This window comes from Heterocephalus glaber, unplaced genomic scaffold (assembly GCF_053883595.1).
Source record: "Heterocephalus glaber isolate CG9 unplaced genomic scaffold, H.glaber_assembly_v1.0 deba00001472, whole genome shotgun sequence".
Taxonomy (NCBI): domain Eukaryota; kingdom Metazoa; phylum Chordata; class Mammalia; order Rodentia; family Bathyergidae; genus Heterocephalus; species Heterocephalus glaber.
The window spans coordinates 8,163,838-8,187,992 of NW_028258315.1; the positions used below are offsets into that span (position 1 = coordinate 8,163,838).

At 40.2% G+C, this 24,155-nt stretch overlaps 1 pseudogene; it reads right to left on the reverse strand.

Moving 5' to 3' along the window:
• Positions 1–9,527: 9,527 nt before the first annotated feature.
• On the reverse strand, positions 9,528–13,963 carry LOC101706121 (protein FAM91A1 pseudogene; annotated as a pseudogene).
• Between the last annotated feature and the right edge of the window lie 10,192 nt (positions 13,964–24,155).

A 24,155-nucleotide genomic window follows, 5' to 3' on the forward strand; every position in this document is an offset into this window, starting at 1 on the left:
CACTGAAACTGGGAGCAAGCATGGATGCTCACAATTGCCATTATCAGTTTATATTGTCCTTAAAGTTCCAGCCATTACAATCAAGACAAAAAAGGCTAGAAGGGGTGATGTGTTTGCAGTGAGAAAAACTTTATTATTGTTTACAAATGGCATGATAGAGAGGAATGGCAACATTATCGAAACTAGTAAGGTGAGTTGGTTAATTACTTAATGAATGGCTCTTGCAACAAGGAGATCCTGAATCTAACAGATTAAATAAGACACAAATTTATTTTTCTCTCTCACAACAGTCCAGAAATGAGAGGTCAAGAATTCTGGAACTGCTCTGCTCCGCGTGCTAATTTAGAGTCCCTGGTTCCTTCTATCTTCCTGTCCGCAGTCCTTGAGGACAGGGCATGGCAAACACTTTGTTATGGGTCACAAAGTAAATATTTTAGGCTTTTTAGTGCACATAGTCTCTGCCACGTACCACCCTCCCTTTATTCTGTTTTTTTTTTTGGTACTGGAGATCGAACTCAGGACCTTGCACTTGAGAGGCAGGCGCCAGACCACTGAGCTAAATCTCTGGCCCTATTCTGTCTTTTTACAACCCTTTAAAAATGTAAAATCATTCTTAGCTCATATAAAATCAAGCTACATGTCTCATTTGATCTACAGGCCTTAGTTCACAAACTCTTGCTCTAGAATGCTATTTACTTCTTTGTGGTTGAAGATGATGTATTGGATGTCTGTGTCCCAGAAGAAAAATAAACATTTTTTTTAAGAAGACTTACAAGTTGCAAATTTCACTTTTATTAATGTCCCATCAACCAAATGCAGTCACTGCCTTACTGGTTAAAATAAGAATGAATATTTTCCTAAGTATCGGTAATTGCATTTAGAAAATACAATGAAAAACTGATCTTTTACAATAGCAAAATATCTCTAAAAATTCCTAAAATTTTTTGAAATAGAAATATTCATAGTATATCTAAGTATAATTTTAAAATATATAAGTAGGAGTTAACCAACTAGAGGAAAGACAAAACTGTTAAAAAAAGAGCCTTTAAATATATACATCAAATTTTCTTAATTTATCAGTACAATTCTAACAAAAATTGCAACAGGATAACTCTGAAGGTTTGGTAACCTAATTTTGAAATGTTCCTGAAAAAATAAGAGGGAATTAATTTCCCTCCAAATATTTAGAAATAAATGAAATGAGAGAGAACCTGGTTTTCTAGATACTAAGCTGTGGAAACCATCAGTCCAAAGGGGGTTCAGGAGAAGGAATATAATTGTGTGCTGGTTCATCTTGTCAACTTGACAGGACTGAGAAACATCTAGACATTGGTAAAGCACACATCTGGGTGTGTCTGTGAGGGTGTTTCCTAGGATGATTGGCATGTGGGCCAGGAAGCTGGTAGGGGACACATACCTTGAATGTGGGAGACACCTTCCAATAGTGTGGGGGCTTGGGTGAAACCAAAGCAGAAGAAAGAGGAAGCCCCCAACACGGCTCTCTGGCTCTTTTCTTCTTTTTGTTTCCCTGCTGCTAAGAGCAGCTTTTCTCTGCCACAGTCTTGTGCCATGATGTTTCTGCCTTGGCAGAGGCCTAAAAAGCAATAGAGCCAGCTGACCATGGACTGAAATCTCTAAAACCGTGAGCCAAAATAAACCTTTCCTTTTAAAAGTTAACTTTCTCAGGTATTTCGTGACAGTGATGGAAAACTGACTAACACAGGTCAGAAGAGGGAAAGCCCATTGCTTCTTTCAGCAGTTTTTAGGTGACAAGATTTTGGGAAACACAAAATCCTAGTTCAGTGATGGTGAACCTTTTAGAGCTTTCAATGATACAGATAGCCTGCTGTGTGATACCGAATGTTCACACACCACTTTCTATGTGACCTTAGGCAAGTTATATAATCAATCTGAGTGTCAACTTTATCACAAAACTAGCCAGTGTTGTACTATTAATAGGGGTTTATTAAGGATTAGATTTTATTCTTTACCAGCTCTCTACCTCTTTGTAAACTCTTGGAGTAAAGGATTTCATCTAACTAAAATAGTAATAAATCCAATGTCCCTAAGGTGTGCACATCAGCTGGGAGAATGATCCCTGCCATGGTTCCTGATGATGATAATGATGTAGAGGGGAGGAAGAAGAGGAGGAGAAGGAGGAGAACTGAGAAGTGGATATGGCCTTCTCTTGATATGCAACAGTTTATCTAAGAAATGGCTGTAACTTTGGGTAAAGAAATTTGCTCTAAATTTTAGTTCTATTTCTAGCCAGATGATTGGGAATGTTACTTAATATCTTTGCGCCTCTATTTTGTCATGGCAAAGTTCAGATAATCACATTTAACTCGCATGAAGGCGATGATGATGATGATGATGACGATAAAGATAATAAGTAATACTTCATTGATCACTTACTCCATTCCATCCACTTACTACACACTGCTTATTGTACATCAAATCACTTAATTCTTTGCACACATCCTAAGAGGTAGGTACCATCATCATCACCATTGTCATTGTGGGTATTATTTGCATTTTAGAAATGAAGAAACAGAGATAAAGTTTTATAATTTACCCAAAGTCATACAGCCCATTACTCTTGGCATCAGACCCAGAACTAGGCTTGCTCTTCACTGTTAGGGTAATACTTGAGTAGATGCCCAGCAGTGGACCTTTACCTGGTAGAGGTAAGAAGTGGCAACACAGGTAATGAACAATAAATAGACAACTGCTGCACGTGGATTGGAATAGCTGGCTGGGAGTCTAGGTTCTCCCATTATAGAGGCAGTAAATACAGAGCGTACTTTGTGACTGAATTGTGTCTTATTGCACAGTCTTTATTCAAAGAAAGGAAAGTTTAAAGCAGCAGTGAATTCTTGAGGTTGGGAACTATGTTTGGTTTGCAAAGCTCTAAGGACAACGGTTAGCATGTGATAAATTTTTAATAAATGGGGCAACTGATGTTGCAGGTCATCCTGTGACTAAGGTCTGCTCCAGTGCCCAGCCACTCAATACGTATTTATTTATTCAATGAATGCTTTAACATAGTTCTGAATTTTACTGTTTTTGAAATCCCTAGATTTCCCCAGAGTTGTGATTATAATGAAAGGCACTCCAGTGTGAAAAATCTTGTCCTAAATCAGTGTTTGTCTGAGACACAAGCTTTCCTACTTAAATTTGGTTTAGAGCTACTGGATTTGTAAGGAGTTAGAGCAGTCTGAAATAAAGGAGGTGAAACCTTAATTCCCTTTGAATCAACAGCATTGCTTGAATGTTGAGGAAAGTAACCGATTATTTTCCAAAATTTTGGCTGACATGTTTTATTTTAGAAATGCATTGTAACCAATTTCACAAATCTAGTGAAATGTTTCAGCAGAATTGAATGATTTCAAAAGGAACGTATATTTTACTGTAGTGTTTTCGGTATGACTGGTTTCAATTGTAAATCAAATGTTTAACCTGAGACAATGAAGATAACAATGCAGTTTTATAAGGGTTTTATGTATTTACAAATATTTTAATCTTTACTGTAGATTTTGGCTAGGAATCTCTTTATGATTACAATAAAATGTTTCAGAAGAACATTACTTTATGGGGTGGACCAAGTGATTTGCTGGGCAAAAATAAAACCACTAAATGCTAGACATTGTGGTGCATGTCTGTAATTCCAGCACTCTTCGAGGCTGAAGCAGGAAAACCACAAGTTCAAGCAAAGCCCGGGAAATTTAGCAAATTTTTGACTTAAAATATAAAATAAAAAAGAACTGGGGATGTGGCTCAGTGCAAAGGCCCTGGGGTTCTAACCTCAGAACCAAAACCAAAACCAAAATTCCCCACCACTGAAAACAAAAGATATGTTTAAGAATTGTGCTTTAATATAAGAGCTTTGTCCTCTAGTACAAAGAGTCCCTATATTCAGAAAACTGGGATTTTGATTTCCAGAACTTTGTTGTGCTGCTTCAGATTTCATCTATAGCTATAGGGAAACGGCATACATGAAAGATGAGAAAGATCCTATTTTATCAACTCTTGGAGAGAAGAATCCTTACAAATGAGAGAAATAAGTCTGGCGTGGTGGTTCACGCCTGTAATCCCAGCACTCAGGAGGCTGAGGCAGGAGTATCCATGTGGTCGAGGTCAGACTGGGGTATATAGTGAGACCCTGTCTCAAACAAAACAAAACAAAACAAAAAACTGAAAAAAAGAGAGAGAAATAATAGTGTGTGGCAGAGAGAGAGAGAGAGAGAGAGAGAGATCATTTTCCCCTTTCTATGTGAGCTTTCAATATCATCCTCAAATAGCTGCTTGAGACCTCAATTTATGGAACCTCCTGGAGACAAGAGATGAAATGATGGGCTGCTTTACTGGGGTCATGGGCTTGGTTAATTCCTTTCCAAAGGAAGCAGAGAAGGAGACTGAGAAGGGTGAGCACAGCCAGTTCAGCCCCTCGCTTTCCAGCTAACTGGGATCCGGTGGTAATGAATGTCCCTCCCCCCATCAAGGGCATTTCTTCCATTTAACAAGCAGGCAGGAGGCAGACAGTGCCCAACTACAGGGATGGGTTTGCAGTGAGGCACAAATCACATTGCATTTATCAGGCCCTACAGATGACAGGGTATCATCGGATCCCTGGAGAGCCATGTTCATTAAAAAGAAATCTTAAGTAATTACAACAATTAATTGACTTGAAACAGTTTCTGGTGGATAAGATTTACATAATTCATTTGCCAGACAAAACAAGCCTGATAAAATCCAGAAACGCTATTTAGGAGCACCCCTCTCTCTGACAAGGTACCTTCATGAAGCATGTTCATGAATTGGAGCCCTTTTTTTCCTTAAGAGAATAATTTACAAAGTGAAAAATGGGAACCTGAAAAGGTCTTACAGACCATTTTGAGTCCATAAAATGATTCTGCAGAACCTCTTTACTTACCGGTGTTACTAAAACTGATGAATGAAAATTAAAATGCATTCTGTTCATTGAGATCCCTCTGAGTTTGTGGTTTTGAGGAGAATTAGGTGGCTCCAAGGCAAAATTCTCCCCCCAAAATTAATTGATTGTTTAGGACAAAATGAAGATCCTGTCCAAGAGCTCTTATCCCTCAAATAATGTGCACGAATAACTACTCTTGTCAAATTAGTATTTTATCATTATCAGCCATTAGTGATGAGCATTTTACTTCTATGGTTTCTAAGATAGAGGACTTGTGATTAAATTTGGAGAGAGATATCACCGGAGAGCTATAGCAAATAATTTCCTTTATGTACTGTGAAATATGATTTTTTGACCACTTTGTACAACAAAGCAGGACCACATTATCAAGCTTTTGCTATGTCAGCACCTTATCTGGAGAAGCGGTTTAGAAAAATGTGCATAGCAGGGGACTGTCTCCTAATACAGTTCTCATGTACCTTATTGGCTATCAAGAGAATGAATGATGGTAACTTCAGAAAACAAAACCAAAAGAAGTATATGCTGTAGAATGTTTGAGATTGCCATATCTTCTGAATCTTTTTTTTTCATGTTGTAACACATTTTGATTTTCTTTCACTCATTAGGCTTTCCTTATTTTTAAAATTAAATTAAATTTTTCAGCTGATGAAAACTCAAAAATTATACATATTATTGGGGTAATGTGGTGTTTCAATAATGTTTAAATCAGATTTAACATATCTATCCCTTCAAGTGTTTATCATTTTTTGTGTAGAAACTTTCAAAATCCTTCCTTCTAGCTTTTTGAAATACAGAGCACATTAATGTTATGTCCATATTTATTATTATTAAGTCATCTTGCCTTTAGAAGTCACAGAGGCAGTCTTTTTTTTTTCCCTTAAGTTCTTTTATTGGTACATTTTAGGTATATAATACATTTACATTTATCATTGGGTGCTCGTACCTGTACATGATGTATCTTGGTTCTCATTTTTTCCCCATTACCTGTGCGCCCTTTACCCCCTCCACCCTTCCCTATTTACATAGATTTTATTTCCATTTTTTTTCTTTTCTCATAATTTTTCCTTTCCTTTCTTTCCCTTCTCCTTCCCCTCCCACCACTCCTACACCTTTGGACCTTTTCCTATTTCAAATTATCAATTATTCATTTTAATCCTTATTTACACTTTCAGTTTCTCACACTAGAGAAACTATTCAGTATTTACACGTGTGTCGTATTTATTTCACTTAAGAGTATGGATTCAATATGCATCCATTTAGCTATAAATGTCTCTAGTTTCTCATTCTTTATGGCTGAGTAGTACTCCATTTTATAAGAAAACCACATCTTCTTTATCCAGGTTCCAGTTGCTGGGTACTTGGGCTATTTCCAAGCTTTAGCTATTACAAACTGTGCCACTGTACACATGGGTGCACATATATTGCTGTGGTATGATTCTTTTAATTCTTTGGGGAAGATCCCCAGCAGGGGAATAGCTGGGTCAAATGGGACCTCTAGCCCTAGTTCCTTGAGGTATCTCCATACTGATTTCCACAGTGGTTGCACCAGTCTGCACTCCCACCAGCAATGGAGAAGGGTTCCTTTCTCCCCACACCCCTGCCAGCATTTGTTATTAGTTGATTTTTTGATAGCAACCATTTTTTCTGGGGTGAGGTGGAATCTCAGTGTTGTTTTCATCTGCATCTGTCGAATGACCAGTGATGTTGAACATTTTTTCATATATTTATTTGCTGCTTTTACTTCTTTTTCTGAGAAATGTCTGATCATTTCAGATGCACAGAGGCAATCTTGTTTGAAAGACCAAAGCTGTAAGAGATGCATATGTCCAGGACAGGATCAAGTTTGATTCTCCCTCAACAAGCCCAAGACTGGCCACTTCAGTATCCCCTGGGAAGCTGGCTGAACATACGAACTAAGAGACAAGGCCAGACACACAAAACCAGAATCACCTCGGGTGGGGTGGGGCACCTGCTGCTTTGTCAGGCACCCCAAACCATGACCGTCGGTGAGGTGCTGACTCCTTGGAAACCCTGTGGAGTGAATTTTAGTTTACTGGTGCATTTAGCATTTATTCCATGTCCTCCCTCCAGATAGCCCTCATCGTCCCTTGTGGTACAGTTTGGACTGTCGCACATTTCTAGAATCTAGATGTAATCTAGATTTCCAGTGAAAAGTTGCAGTGTTCTGAGGTTTATCCATCTAACAAGTTTTATTGAACACTGAAAGCTGGAGCTGTAAAATGACTAACGTTTCCCAAAATTTGTATTTTGTTGGATTTCTTGGTGGCTGTATAGATTTTTAGTGTTTTCAGGTCTATAATTACCATGTGGCTTAACAGAAATAACTTCTGTCTGTTGGGATTTTATAATTCTTGATTTGTTTTAAGAAGATCTATAATGGATTGTTGTAGTGGTTTTATGATGGCTGATTTCTAATTCTTTGAAATCTTTCCAATGTTGAATATGTCAACATTGTCATGAATTGGTTGTCTTATATTACTCATGTTGTGATTTTCTTGGAATGACAGGTAATCTTCTATTGTATTCTGGACATTTTGGCATATATTAAGGGACTCTGGATTTCATTTAAATATTCTACTTTATTTATTTATTTTACTTAGCTTCTTTCCTTCCTTCCCTTCCTTCTTTTCCTTTTTTTTAGTACTGGTGATTGAACCCAGAGCCTTCCCACTGAGGTACATCCCCACTCCCCTCACCTCTCCATTTTATTTTATTTTTTTGAGACAATGTCTCACTAAGTTGCTAAGTTGCCCAGGTTGGCCTCAAACTCATGACCCTCTTGCCTCAGCCCAAAGTGTGGGGTTACAGAGGTGCACTACCATGCCCAGCTTACATCTTTTACTTTAGAAGGCAGTCATTCCATATAGGTTAGTTTCCTGGACCTTGTCTAATGTTCTGGGCTGTGGTTTCTGAGCCTTTGCTTCATTATTTGCTTTGGTATATGGTACCAGTAAGTCCCCAGTGGTTCCTCCTGAGGCTTGCTGAGGGGCTGAGGGGGTTTGCCAGCTAAGCCTCCTGAACTGTCTACCTTGGAAGGGGAAAAGGGGTTTCCTGTGGGGCAAGGGAGGGAGTTTCCCTGACTAGGTGCCTGTTGGAGAGAAGCTCTGGTATTTCTCATTGGGGTACAGGAGTCTCCAGCCCTGTGGAGTGGAACAGCATCTCTCCTAGAAGCTTGTTATTGGTTGGTCTCTGGGATCCAGGGATCCAGTCCCTCTGGGATGGTGGATGGTGGCAGTTTGCCTCCAGTTGTTGGATCAGCCAACTGCTGCTCATTCCAGGAGAAGAATGAGGTTATTTGGACCGCCTTCTGCTGCTCCACGGGAGTTGGAAAATGCTGTCTGGGATGCTTTCTTATGTTGGGTGGGACTTTAGATGCCCTGCCCCTGTGATGTTGCTCTAGTTCTGGGGCTCCAAACCCCATGGTTTTCATGTTTCCACCTTTCAGAATTCCCCTGAAGTAAGAAGGAAGGAAAGAAGGAAGGAAAAAGAAGGAGGAAAGGAAGAGAGATGGAATGTGCTGGGTGTGGAGGGTCAGCTCCCAGTTAAACACTGTTTATGCAATTTACTGTAATTGAGCTCAGCAATCTGGGAATGGGAAAAGCACAGAGAGCTAAAGGTCGAGGGATAGAGAAGAGAGATTAAATGCAGACTCTTAGCCAAATAAGACAGACAGCAGGAGAGCTGAGAGGAGACCAGCCAGCACGGAATGGTGAGTGAGGCCAGTGATGGGGGCTGCCCACAGGTGAGGAAAGAGCTCAGAGATGGTGAGGACATGGAGAGGATTCTGGATTTGGAACAATTCCCACTTTTTGTGGTCTGAGAGAGGCAGAGAGGTCAGAGTGCAGCACTGGAGCCAGCAGTGGAGTAGTGCTTTGGCTTGGACAGTGCTTGTCAAATACAAACAAGTGTCAGAGTCACCAGAATCAAGAAGACTTCCCGCTGAAGGTTCTAATTCACTAGATCTGCAAGGAGCCTATGAGTTTGCACTTCTGTCTAGCTTCTAGGTGATGCTCATACTGCAGTCCTGAGACAAAGGCCCAAGAAACAGAGACCTAGGAAACCACAGGTTTCCATTAGATTGACACACTTGGAGAGGGTAATGACCAAAGAAACTTGTCTCATAAAAGATTCTAGAAAGGAGGGTCAGGGTGGCTGAGAGAGGGGTGATTGGGAGCCTGGGGTCAGGATGCCCTAGACCTGGTGAGGATTCAGGCATTCCCACACAGCAGGGTGCACTGGAGAGAGTCCGGCTTGTCCCCAAAGAGCTGTGAAAGTATGCATGGACAGTTCACATGTATCCATCACTAGTTATTTAAAATTGGATCCTCTCCATATATATTTAACTTGGTTGATGCCAAAAAAGAGGAGTAGCTCATTTCACCATGTCTGAAAAGGGTTTTGATTCAGTATCAGTATTTGGTAGCCTCAAAAAAAAAAAAAAAAAAAAAAAAAAGAAGGGCTTGGCAGGAGAGGCCTTTGGCAAAACCTGATGGTATAAGGACTTTATTCTTCTTTTTTTTAAACCTTCCCCTTGCAATACTTCCTATTGCAATACAATTGGTCTGCTATGTCTGTGGGACTCTACAGTCTCAGATTTCCTCTACTTCAAAAGTATTTTTAAAAAGTTAAACATGGTATAGTCTTTTTCCTTATTGTAATTCTCTAAACAATACGGTATTAACAGCTAATTACTTAGCACTTGTATTTTTTTTCATAAGAAAGTATTTTAATATTAGTAGGTACTTTTGCTTTTATAGACATACATAACATACATATGGTTTCTACCTTATATAAAACAAAGTAGAAAACTAAACGTTACCGTATTTACCCCAAACACAGCACTGACTGCACCATGGGTAACCTGGTCCAAAGTATTCAGTTCTACAGATAGGCCATGGTATTAAATGCATGGATATGTTAATAGTTTTAAGAAAGGCATATATTTCCAGAAATATGTTAAATACACAAATATTAATTCTATAAATAACAAAAATTCTCACAAAAATGTTAGGTTATAACATTCCCAAATTTTCTAATGTTTTAAGTGTTTTAGATATGTGTTGTTTGACCAGTTAGTTTGGTTACAGTTTTAAACTAGCAAACCGTTACCCTCCAAGAGCTAAACTAAACGATACCGCTGCGCAAACTTCCGAAGAAGGTAATTTGAAAAGTTTACAAAGTGATTTCACTTATTCTAATTAAGATTTGGGATTCTAAAAGAATCAGTGACTCAAACACTTTGAAATTATTCATTTTCCATACTTCCTCCAAAACTATTAACATAAGTTTAAGATCCACACTGCTTAAGAGTATGTCTCCAAAGGAGGTTTATCATGGAAGTTTTCTGATCTGAAGACACAGCCTTAATACTTTAATACGTAACTCTAATCTAAAATCACAATCCTTGGTTTGGAAACATTAAATTCAACTTCTGTAACAATTTACTTGTAAAGCCACCAAACAAAACAAAAAAAATAAACTGGGGTGAAAACATACAGCAGCCTCAGCTATATGTGAAAAATAAGTTCTACTTTCCCATAAAGACTCTATGAAAATATAAAGCCCAGAGTGAGTGATAACAGAAGTCCACATATAAACACTATCTGAAAATAGAATGTTTCCCAAAGCTCATCCCATGAGGTGTCAATGAACAGTCGCAGTCTGAGTGCAGACTCTATAAATCTAGGTTAAGATACATGGAACTATGCTGATTTACAGACCTTCAACAATGTTTGATTGATACACATAATTTACAGACACCCAAGGAAACTCTTAATGCCTTATCACATTACCTCTTAATACTAGATGTTCACTGTTTTACAGTTTCACTACCAAGAAGCCTTTTTAGAGGAAGGATTCCATCTCTTCCCTTGATGCCCTAAAGCGTAGGTAACAAAATATAAAATTAAACAAGATTTATGTCTAATAAACTAACATATAAAATCACCATTGCAATATTCATAGTGACTGCTTACAGATGTAACAGTCATCATAAAGCCTATAAAGGATATTCTTAGTTTTATAAAAGAAATGCAGATCGTCTCAAGGTAAAAAATACAGTGCTGGCTGCTAAAAAGCATTTTGTTGCAGTAAGCTGTGCAATAATGAACACACGCCAGAAAACATGAACATATTCCCCAAACTTAGTATCAGTGAAGCAAGAATTGCACTGCAGCGGCAGGAGGCTTTTTAGTGGCTGACACTATAAAGCTAACATCAAGAAAGGAAAAAGGCAGAATGTGAGAGCAACAAATGGTGTAATCAAATTATTGCAAATGGAAATTAGCAATATGAAGTGAGGCAGGTGACTGTCCACTCCATTCTGACAAGACGCCATCTTTAAATATTAAGTTTTTTGCAGGAAGTGGAACTCCTGTATCAGCATAAGATGACTGTGAAAGCAAACTTGAAAAGCTGGGCTCTGTGTGAATATCCTGTGTTGAAGTACCTCCCTGGAATGAGACAACAAAATTAAGGACTTGTAGAGAGAGTTTTCAGCTGGAATGTAGAAGGTTTTGAAGGCTCTTTTTTCTGCAAAGGCTGTGAGTGGTGATTTTCCTACAAACTTTGTGATTTAATTTGGAACTGAACAGCGGAATTCCAAAGCACAGCTCCAGCGGAGCCCACTCTGCTTCTGTTGTGGCACCAGAGTTTTGTTTTGTTGCTGAGTCTATAGCTGCTTCCTCAATGACCATTTCAAATGACTCTGTACTTCCATTTATATCTGAGCCAGACGCCAAATCAGGTTCTCCTTCCTCATCAGAAGCATCACTGAGTTTTCTACTTGGGAGTTGGGTGGAAGCATTCAACATGGTGATGTAGCCACAGAAATGCTGCAAGTCCACCTTGTCCCTTAGTGTCTGCAATGCTTTATGAATGCCCATGCTGACCCGGGTGAACTCTTCTTGTAGGTCTGTTTCATCAAATGGAAATGGTACATGGACAGTCTCTCCTATCCCATACAAACCATGTCCCTGAATTAAAACCACAGCATGTGTTAAAGCATCATTCAACATCGTGAGCACGTTTGATGTGGGAACTATACCAGGATCATGACCCCAAGATGTTATGAGCAAGCGACTGTAACCCTGGAATATGTCTGGCAGTTTTCGAAGTCTTGCACCTTTCGATAGTAAAAGAGATGGTGGTCCTTGCCCGGTGATACGGTAAATATACAGTTTAAACCAAACAGAGCTGACTTCTGGGATAGCTGGTCCGATATACTGAGGGGTGCAGCTGCTGATGGGCCAAATCTCATTGGTGAGAGGAGCCATGGAAATCAGCACCGTGTAATTTTTGTTTACAACTCTGTTGCAAGTGGCAGGATCCAAACCAAGAAGGCTTTCACAGCGTAAAAGATCCAGAGGAAAACCATAATTAGGTTGGTCTGGCTGAGCAGTTTGTGCAACTAGATCTTTATTATGACACAGAAACAGTATCGTGTTTCGCAGAATAAGGCATGATCAAATTATCTCTGTGCTTCTCCTTCACCAGTGCTCTGAACCTTTTCTAGTTCTATAAGAAATCTGTCTAGAGACTCATCTGAGAGTTTGCCTACTTCAAACATCGTGACTGTGTGACTTTTCAAGTTTGGTGAAAGATTTCCCATCATTAAGAAAGCAGTAAGAGTTGAGTCAAATAGAAATGCAATATGCTTTTTATATCCTGTAGACAGACTCAAACTGTTTATACTGGCTGTATCAGCTGGGTCTTCCTGACTATTTGTATCCGTGTCAGTAGCCAAAGAAACTTCTTGCACAGGACTCCTACTCTCCCCATCGTCCCATGACAAGAGCATTTTCTGTGGATCCAAAGTACTCTTTAATCTGTTTACAGATGGAACATTCTTCCATGATGAATGAAGTTGATCCAAATTTATTACTTGTCCTTTCTTATGGGCAAAGCCCAATCGGCAATACACTGAAACAGCATTCTTAACCAGAGATAAATCTATCTCAAGGACATTGGCAAGCTCTGTAACATTAGTGTGCTCATCTACTGAAACAAGTATTTTATAAAGTAGAGTTTCAAAATAATTACCCTGCACTCGATTCATTACAAAGCCTTCCAGGGGAGGAACTGCTATACAGCTATCATCAGATATTGGTACATCTAGATAAACAAATCCTTTGTTATATAAACTATGTACTACATTGTAATCTAGTGATGTGGAAAGCTGAGGGCCTGGGCCTGAATCGATGATATTATCAATAGCACATTTCTCAGGCAAAGTGCATATCTTGATGTAATCTTTGGTGATATACCCAGCCTGCACCACCCACCACGCCTCTATGGTGATCCCCACTGGCTTTACTGGCAGAAGATCACGAGCCATTTTCCTTTTGAAGAATTTTTTTGATGACCTACACTGATTCATAAGATCAATGTACTGGTTTCTTCCTATGCCAAGAAGCCTTAGACAGTCAGCAGCAGTACAACTGGGCAATGAGTCATAACCTTTCTCACTGTTCATAATGTCCTCCATGATCCCGGTGTAGTAGGAGAAGGGTGTGATCCGCACGCCCTTCACCATGATATCTGACAGATGGTACGGGTACAGCATGAGATGATCGCGACTGTACTTCAGCAGCTCCTCATAGTATTTCCGCTCATCTTTCTTGACATGTTTAACTAAGTTATTTCTATATCGTAACTGATGGCGGATACTGTACAGTACAACTTGCTTTTCATATTCTCTCTGTGAATTTCCAAGACTCTGCCTCACGTTGGCCGGCAGTTTGCTCCAAGGGTAGTTGTGGCGGATGTAGAACTCCACGTCTATGTTCACGGTGTTGGAGCCGGGCAGCGGTGGCCGCGACCCCGGCAGAGCCGACGTCTCCCGCCCACAGAGTGTCAGAGGATCCGCGGGAGGGCTCGTGCCTCACACCGCAGAAGGCTCGGACTGTCCCCACGGTCAGGCCTCCCGACTGCCAGCTCGGCCCCGGCCGCTGGGCAAGGCTGGCGCCTCGGAAGCTCCAAGTTTCTTCCTAGTTTTGGCCCACTGGAAATGGCTCAGGGATGACGTCACTTCCGTCCTCTACAGCCCGGTCTGGGGGCGGGGCTCCCGCTGGCCTGCCCCCCCCCCTCTGGTGGGCGGGGAAACGCGGCTGTTCCCAGAGACCTTCGGGAGCCGGGCTGCGGCCGCGCCTGCGCTCCGGCTCCTTGGCGGGGTTCTGTCGGAGTAGAGGAGGTTCCGCAGTGCTTGAGTGCGCGCTGGGTTGTTGGTGACCCAGTGGGCCAAAGATGTGGCCCTGGCCGTCTCAAAGTAGGCGGTTACAGGCAGTGGGGCCGGTCGTCGAGGGAGGAGGAGCAGGGAGCCCTGGGCCCTCGTGCCCCAGCCCGCGCGGCCCCTTCGAACTTGTATTAGGTATTATATCAGGTATTATGTTATGTTAGTTACTATAAGTAATCTAAAGATGGTTTAAAGTATAGGGGAGGATGTGTGTAGGCTGTATGAAAATGCTTTGCCATTTTTATATCAGGGACTTGAGCACCCACAGATTTTGGGGGTCCTGGAACCAGTCACCCACGGACACCAAAGGACAACTGAAATGGGTACAGAGCTCTTCACAGTCTGGCCCGAGGCCACCTCTTCTTTCTTTTCTGGACTCTAGTCACAAAGGACCCGTCCTACTTTCTTGGATATCCTGTACTTTCTGTAGTATCAAGGCCTTTTTGTGAGTTTGGTGAGTTTTCTCGGAACACTTTTCCCCTTGCATTATTAGCTAGCTTCTGTGATTCTTCTAATATTGTCCCAGGTATCTGTTTGGGAAAGAAACTTTCTTAAACCATTCATACTAGAACATCTGTTTCCTGTCTTTTTGTAACACATCTCACAGAATTCCATGTTCACTATTCATTTTCCATTTTATGCTGGTAATGGTAGAAAGCAGAGGGGTGACCAGCTCGTGCTGGTTTGCCTGGGATTTTCCTGTGTTTACAACTTTAAGTTCAGTGTTGTGGTCATTCCTCAGCCCAGACAAACCAGGGTGTTTGGTCATGTGAGCCTTATTCCATACCCCAAGACCTACAACCAAGACTGGCATGTATTTTGTACTCAGACTACTTGTATTAGGCAAAATTGAAAAGTGTTGAAAATGGATAGAAGGGAAATTATCCTTCACTCTGAACATCCCCTGACTCCACATAATGTTGCTTCAAAAGGGAGAAAAAGGTGGCTAAGAGGCATTATTCAAAATGATTTTTTTAGGGGAGAGTGGTTTTAGGCTTTCACTTTGAAAGTCAGTAGGTAGGTGTCAGACCATAGAACTATGACAACATGTAAAGCTAGATTGCTGGGTATGAAATCATCCCTGGTTCATTCAACAAACATTACATTTTATGTTCATCCTCAAAATACCCCCACCTCTCTACAAGCTCATGAGTAAATTAAATTCAGTTTTTTGTATTCTGGCATGAGATTATCTAAACCTCTATCAGCTATGAATCTGAAGGGGGTGTGTGGAGGATTGGCTTGGGCTGTCGGGATGAGGACTATGGATTCCAGGATTCTTATTTTGTCCTGGATTATGGTGTGATGACATTCTGTTTCCTTCCTGATGTCCCCTTTTCTCCATACTCCCAGGGACATAAATATCTCTCTAAGTAAATGCATGATCTGTGCCCATGAAGAAATGAAGTGCATTACAGGAACAAAATGTCCTGAGTCAAGCTCCAGTAAACAAACTCAGTAATTCATCTGGAAAGTCCTTTGTAATTTTAAACAGACTCTTGAATGCTTTAAACTGTTTGGGAGTGTTTATTAACCCAGCATGTTTCAGAGTCAGCATCAAGGATTTCAGCCTCCCAAATAAAATTAGAAAGCATGTCTTGTTCCCACAGCGATAGAAGAAGGGCAAAGGCTATTAGGACAACTCATCTCTTACAATATCCAATATTGAAAACACCCTGACAGGCTTGTCCAGGTCCACAGAAGGCTCATTGGAGCCGAGGGTGGGAAGAAACACTGTGGCAGCAGCTGTCAGGCAGGTACTTGGTCAGCCTGCTCCTGTGCATGAAGGCGAGATTAAAGTAAGGAAGAAAGGGAGCTGGAATGCTTCTGCTCAGAGCCATGCATGATTCCTGCACTGAAATACATCCTGACTTCAGACTTTAAGGGAAAAGGTGAAGAAAATGAGGGGGTGAAATAGTCTGGAGAGGAAATGGGAAAGATACTCAGGTGTGTTCTCACCTATGCAAAATCAATTCTATTCATAGGGAAAGAACATCAATTCCCCTTGCTGCTCTTGGCTCAAGCAGTGATGATGGAGGAAACTAGAATAATCCTCCAAGTGTTCTTGACCTTGATGGCCACCCCAAAGATATATATTTCTATCACAAGATGAATCTGTACACAGAGAGTGGAATAGATCACCCAGATTCATCAGTACTGTTCTGGTTGGCTATGTTACATATTACTGTAAAAATTCAGTTGCTTACAACACCTACCATTTTATTATGGGTAAGGAATTTGGGCAGGGTTCTGTCAGATGGTTCTTCTTTCCCTTGAAGCATTGACTGTGGTTACTTAGTGGTCAATTCAGTTAGCAGGTGGTCTGGTCTGGAGGATCCAAGGCAGCGTCCTTCACAGGTCTGGTGCCTTGGAAGGTGTGGTGGTTGAATAATGGGCCCTGAAGATATCCAAGTCCTGGACAAGGAACCTGAGAATGTTAGCTTCTATGGCAAGAGGCACTTCACAGATGTGATTAAGTTAAGGATTTCAAATGGGGAGATGTTCTCAAATTAGCTAGGTGGGCCCTAAATGTAAATAGAACTGTCCTTCTGAGAGAAAGAGAGAGAGAGAGAGAGAGAGAGAGAGGGAGGGAGGGAGGGAGGGAGGGAGGGAGAGAGAGGTGTAAGTGCAGACAAGAAGGACTGATAAATCATGCTTCAGTCCTGGCTTTGAAGATGGTGGAAGAGGACAGAACTAAGGAACACCTGAAATACTGATGTGGCTTGGAAAGGACACAAAACAGATTCTCTTCTCTTAGCTCAGTGGTTTTGCCGCCTGGTGCTCAAGCGCAAGGACCTGAGTTCAATCCCTGGTACCCCCTCCCCCCCAAAAAACCAATGACAACAACAAAAAAACCACCAGATTCTCTTCTAGAAACCCTGGAAGGAGTGAGGCTCTGCTGACACCTTGGATTTCAGACCTCCACAACTATAAGAAAACAAATGTGTGTTTATTTTTTAAGCCAACAAGTTTGTGGCAATTTGTACAGGAGCCACAGGAAACTAATACAGTAGAGGTGATCAGAAGACTGGACTGAGCTGAGACTTTTGAGTGGAGTGTTTGTGTGATCTCTCCAGGGTGGAGCTGGTCTAGTATTCTTTTCATGGCAGCTCAGGGCTCCCAGAGAGTGTTCCAGGAGAGGAGGAGGAAACTTCCAGGTTCCTAAGGCTTGTGAAAAGCAACCACAGAGCCTGCCCAGATTCAAAGCATGGAGGTACAGACCCACTTCTTCCTAAGATAGATGTCAAAGATTTTGCAGCCATTTTTTTTTATTTCAGGAAAGAATATTTTGAACACTCATGCCCTTCTGCCTATGGGTCAACACCACATTGGTCTGCTTATTCCATCTGCTGACTATCAAAATCCTGGTTCTCTGGTGGGTAGACTCATTTGCCAATTTGACAGAAGAAACAGAGTGATATAGATTCTTTTGTATTCCTAATGGAATACTAAATCACATTGGCATAAGTCATTCTGAAAGAGTTCAAGAAAATAAGTGAGCTTTTCATAGGATACCCATTCATTCATTCATTCATTCATCATTCACTCATAGCCTTTCCGTGAAATTTGCTAGAAGATAGACATTGTATCAGCAATTGTGACAACTAATATAGAACATGCTGTGGCAAAACTGAAAAATGGTCATTGAAAAACTTACTTCAAAAAGAGAAAGTTAGATTTTTCTCTTCTTTAGTCTGAGCATAATGACTACCACAAACTAGGCAGACTGGACTGCAGCTTATCAGGAAATATCACTCTCACTTCTACTTCTAGCCCCATCTGTTGTGGGGGTATTGTTCAGAGTCATTCAGGCACTTTGTCATACATTATTTGTTTTGATTCTCATAACATCCTCTCTCTGAGCTTATTGTTTCTAATAACAGGAAACCGGGCCAGAGAAAGTTACTTTGCTAAGTAAATGACCAAGCTGTGACTGTGGGCTGGCCTTCCTCCTTTTCTCAGCTGAAAGAAGTTTCCTGAGGATGGGCACATGATGCAAGGACAAAGAGGCAGATCTCCTACATATCTATTTTGCCATTCTCTACTCATACCAAAAGAATGCTGATTTCGCACAACTGGCTAACTTGACAAGTGTTCAAGTGTTTAGACATCTGGAATTAAGATGAATCAGAGATGGCAGTCATTGGATCAGCACCATGCAATACACACTGGCTCTTGTCTTGAAGCTCTTTAGATAATACTTTTGTATTTGCTATGACAGTGGGGAATAAAGTAGTCAAGAAAACAAACTGGGTAGATTCACCTTGTTGGAAGCTGGTTTCCAGCTGTTCCAAGGTATAAGTTTGGGTGTGCACAGCAGCCCATAAAAAGTGCAACAATTAGCCCCTCCCTGAGTGATCGCCAGAGTTTTAAGAAATTATAACAACATATATTGGTCAAGGTTCTTTAGAGGAACAGAACCAACAAAATGAGATTTATTGGATTGGTTTACAGGATCAGAGGCTGAATAATACCCTGATGGCCATCTGCAAGCTAGAGACCAGAGAAACCAGTAGCTGCTCAGTACAAGAAGCTGGAAGCCTCAAAACATGAGGATATAGTCACACTCTGAGGCTGAAGGTCTGTAAGCTCTATGGAGAGCTGCTGGTGTGAGTCCATGTTGAAAGGCTAAGGAAGCCAGAGTATGATGTTCACAGGTGATGCCAGCAGCAGAAAATATACTTGCTCAAGAAGAAGGGAGGTCACATGCACTGGCTGGCTTCCTCTTTCTCCCATTTTTGTTTTATTTGAGTCTCTAGCCTATTGCATGGTACCACCCATATTCATGGTGAGCCTTCCCCTTATCAGTTCAATGACTCACATGCTGATTGTTTCTGGAAACCCTCTGATAGACACACTCAGAAGTGTGTTGCTAATTTTCTTGGTGTCTCTCAGTTCAATTAAGTTGATAATTAAGATGAACTGTCACAAACATAAGAGCAATAATGAAGGTGAAACTCTTCATACCACTACCAGAGACTACTAGGATAGGGTTTATTTTCTGATCAGAAACTTGTGAGACTACTTTTCCTAAATGGGAGCAATAGTCAGACATAATCTTAGCTGATTTCAAGCTCTTTGTGGCAGGAGAGGATTCCAGAGTCCTGGTTGAGTTGTTATCATCACCATCCACCTCTACTCTTCACTGAGAAGAGTTCCTTGTTCCAGCCAGACTCTTTAATTGTCAAGTTGACTGGATTAAGAAACTCCTGTGGATGTGATTAGATCACAGCTGTGCTACACTCATCAGGGAATTAATCTGAATTAACAGCTGAATGTGCTGCTAGGCGGTGATGCCCAGTTAGAGGTAGGTCACCTGGGGCATGCCTTTGAAGAGTATATCTTTCTCTGGTGCTCTTTCTCTGTGCTCTGCTTCCTTGCTGCCATGAAGTGAATAGCTTTGCTCCACCATGCCCTTCTGCTATGATTTTTCTGCCTTAGAGCTAGCTGACTATGGACTGAACCCTCTGAAACTGTGAGCCAAAAGAAACCATTGTTCAAGTATTTTGTCCAAGCAATGGGAAATCTGGCTAATATGAAAAATTGGTACCAGAGAAGTAGGGTCATTGCTGCAACTATTCCTAACCATATGGTTTAGAAGCATTTGGAACTGGTGTGTGGGAGGAGTTTAAAAAGATTTGGAGATGCAGATTTGAGAAGCCCTAGAAGGCTGTAAGCAGAAATTGTTGGGAAATTCTAGTGGGAGCTCAGAAAACCAGACAGCATATAGAAATGTGGAGAGTAAAGGCCAGGCTGATGACTGGAATGGGGACTATGTTGGGAAGCAGACTAAAGTCCACGCATGTTACATTCTTGGAAAAAAATTGTCTACACTTTGTTTATGTCCTATAATCTTGTGTGAGGCTGAGTTTAAATGTGGCAGATTAACTGAGCTAATGGAGAAAATCTCAAAGCAGCCCATTATTCAGGTTGTGGTACAGATACTGCTGACTACTTTTAGCCAGATTTATAGTGAGAAGTAAGAGTAAAAAGAAAAACTTAAATTTCAGTCCCCAAAGAATCATATATGAAATTGAAGCCAAAGAAGACATGCTGAAAATATTAGCATCATTAACACCACACCAAATATTTTGTACCAGGACTAGAAGAAAGATGCTTTGAGGGCATCTCAGGAATCAGCAAACCTCCAGGCTCAACGGTTCAAGAGTGTAAAACATTCATTTGAGCAAAGACACCCTGGACTCCCTGTTTGAGTAGGCCCACCTAGCAAATTCATCCTCTGGAATTCATTTCCATGTTCAATCACCTAAGCCCTCCAAGGCCACTGAAGCCATGGTCCCAGGGCACATAACTACTGCCCATACTGGTGGCAGACCTTGCATAATTCACGTAATGCTGGTTTTACTGGCAGGTGAATGTAATGTACTTCTCAGCTAAGTAACCATGTATTGAAGCCTCTGAAACTGTGAGGCAAAATAGATTTCTCCTTCTTTAAGTTGTAGGTGTCGGGTTTCTGTCCCTGTAATGGGAAATAATTCTGATAATATTTACAATCAATTTTATTATTATAACTTAAGACTTAGAAGTGACTGTCTTTTATGTAAGTTCAATTTCAATGTTACAAATTTTATAAAGACAGGTGGCAAAGGAATATAAATAGGCTTTTTTTTTCACCAACCAAACACATGGAAAGGAAAAAAAATACAGTGAAAATTTCTAGATGTAGGAAACAGTGTCCCTAGAAGGGAATTGGAAATGGGCATTTAGTAAGTAGGATTTTGTTCTATTATATGCCACAGAGAACCCCAAATAGCATCTTATTCCAGTAATTGTTTTTTCTTTTCCATCAGAAGAGCTCTAGGCTGGACCATACAGTCTGATTCAGTAGCTCCATGCTCATCAGGGATCTCGATCTCTATTTTTCTTTCATTGATCCACCATGCTTGTTCTGATATCCCAAGGTCTGGGAAAGCTTCCTGATCTTTATCCAATGAAGTGCATTTTGTCTATCCAGAAGGAGAAGGGAGAAGAATAAAAGGAACAGTGGATACAAACCAGCTCTTTTAGGAGGCCTCCTAAAAGTTTTCACACGTATCACTGCTTTTATCTCTAACATAAAGGAAATGGAAAATATAATCCTTAATCTTGATGACTAAGCTAGCTAAAAATCAAAGACTGCATTACAAGGAAAGATAGGGAGAAAAATGAGGTGTATAGACCAAACACAAGGATTAGAAAAAGACCTGATTTCTGATTGGATTTCAGACCATGATATAAATATAATAATATGAATACATTAAAATGAAACAAGTCATATCCTTGCTCTCTAAAAAAATTAAATTTAATACATGTACCATGACACTCTTTTTATTTTTGCTAAAATCTTTTCTGGTAAAATTGAGATTATCTTTGGTTTATCCACATTTTACATTCTGGTAAAGATGGTACATACCTTATTGAATTTATTCCCTCAAGCTTATGAAGCAGAAAATCTTATCCTCATGGTTTCAGAAGGGTTAGAAAACTTGTTCAAGCTCAAACATGAGTAAAACCCATCTCCAAATACTTAATGCTTTCTGAATATGTGTAGAAATATTTAGAGTTCAGGAAAAAGAATAAACTTAATATGAGAGGCTCTTTCCAGTTTTCCTATGCTAGAATATTGCTGGGTAGTAGAGAGAGGTAGTGTAAAACACAGGAAGGGCCAGGCATAGTGGTGCATGGCTGTAATCCCAGCATTTGAGAGACAAGGCAGGAGGAGAGCTGCATTTCAAGGCCATCCTGGGCTACATAGTGAGTTCAAGGCCAGCCTGAACTACATAGCAAGACTGTCTCAAAAGAAAAAACAAACCAAAGCAAAACAAAACAAAACAAAGCCAAACAAAAACACAGGAGGGTGGTGGTTGTATAATGCAAAGGAAAGTTGCAATGGAAACATTGGCTTAGTCTTTTCTTGTCAGAGAATTCTCCATAGCTACTTCAAGGAGGAGTAATTTTGGCCCCTGGACTCTTTTAGCAGGATTTTGTTGCTTCTACAAGGGCTGCAGAGTTGGTGATTAAGTACAGCATTGAAATTCAAATGAGTCCTAGAAGGCAGGTGTTATATCCTTTATTAGCAAGTGTTCAAATGTTTAGGCCTTAAAGTCAGGGGATGCCTAAGAGCATTTTGCTCTAGATTCTATCCCAAAATTTTACTTGTGTATTAGCATGACAGAATATACATACACTAAAACCTGGGACTATGAATAAGTTGTAATGCAAGTGTTCTACGCGATGAGCAAACTTTTTAAAGAAATTTTAACTTGATCAAGAGTAACATCTTGCAGTATGATTAGTATGTCATGCTGAAAGTCACATGATCATAATTGAGTCTCTCTCTCTCTCTCTGCTTTAATATACAGATGCTTTGGATTATGAGCAGAATGAATTATTCTCACAAACCAAGGTTTCACTGCATTTGGATATAGATATAAAGATATTAATATACATATGGTTATATAGATATATATAAGGCTAGAGATTTCTCATAGGTCATAGGTCCCTCCCTGAATGGCCCAGCATCATGGAAGAAAGTTTGAATGAAGCAAATCTATTTAGCATTAATATAATTTGATGGACCATCTGTCTCAGACAACTTGGTCTCCTTTTTACATAGTCAGAGTCTTGGAAACCAGTTCTATGTCTGAGCTGAAAACAGTGGTTGGTGTAAAATTATAAAAGTTCTCAAACTTACCATTTGATCAAAAGTGTGACAGTCAAGGCTACCTTCTACTACCCCAGGGGAAAAGAGCTGGATTGAATTTGGGTGTGTTGTTGGCAAATTGGTAAACTTTCATCAATTTCACCAAACAGTATTAGTAAAATTAACTTCTAAAGTTCATAAAGTCCTAATAATCTGTCCCCAAATCAAGGACTTGTTCTCATTAGTGCTTTGGGAGTTATTGTTAGGTACAATCATAGAAAACGTAAATATATCTGTATATAAATATGTGTAAAACAAATCATTTTTGATTTGATCTGGATGTGTATGCGAGGATTTAAAATACCATTTGATTACCAGTTTCCAAACTACTTCCTATCAAGGGATCATTAAATACTGTTGTTTACTCTCTATTGCTTGAGCTATAAGAGAGTGAGGTAGATGACCCCTTGGTGAGAAAGGGTCCTGAGGAGACAAGGGACATTTCTTAACCACAGACTCAGGGCAAGAGTGTCCCTTGTCATTTTAAGTACTATGCAGTGTAAACTTCAAGGCTGAGAAGCATACACTTCTATGGGAAAGTTCTTTCTGGATTTACAGTGTGGGAGAATCAGACTTCTCCATTAAAACAGTGTAAGCTACATGTGTACATACCAAATAGTTTCTCTGGTGTGAGAAATTGAAAGTGTAAATGAAGATCAAAATGTATAATAGATAATGTGAAATAGGGAAAAGAGATCCGAAGGGAAAGGGGAAGGGGAAGTCGGAGGGGTAGGGGAAAGGGAAGAAAGGAAAGGAATAAATATGAGAAAAGGAAAAAATGGAAACAAAGTCTTTGTAAATAGGGAAGGGTGGAGGGGTTGAAGGGAGGGCAGGGGAATGGGTAAAAAATAAGAACCAAGATATATCATGTAAAGGTACAAGTTCCCAATGATGAATGTCATCATATTGTACGCCTAAAATGTACCAATAAACTTAATGAATAGAAAAACCAAAAACCAAAAAAACAGTGTAAGCTTCATTCATACCTTATTTTGTGATTTTTGTCCATCCATTTATTCAGAAATTATTTTTTTTTTCAGAAATTATTTTTTTCCCACTAGGGTTGGGAATAGAACCCCGGGCCTCATGCATGTTAAGCACATATTCTTTCACTGAGCTACATCTGACCTTCATTTAGTGCCTTTTATGCATATCTGCTGAATGAGTTATTAGAATTGTGAGGAGAAAGAAATAATATACACACTGCTGTTTACTGGGGAGAGAGACATTAATACAAGGATCAC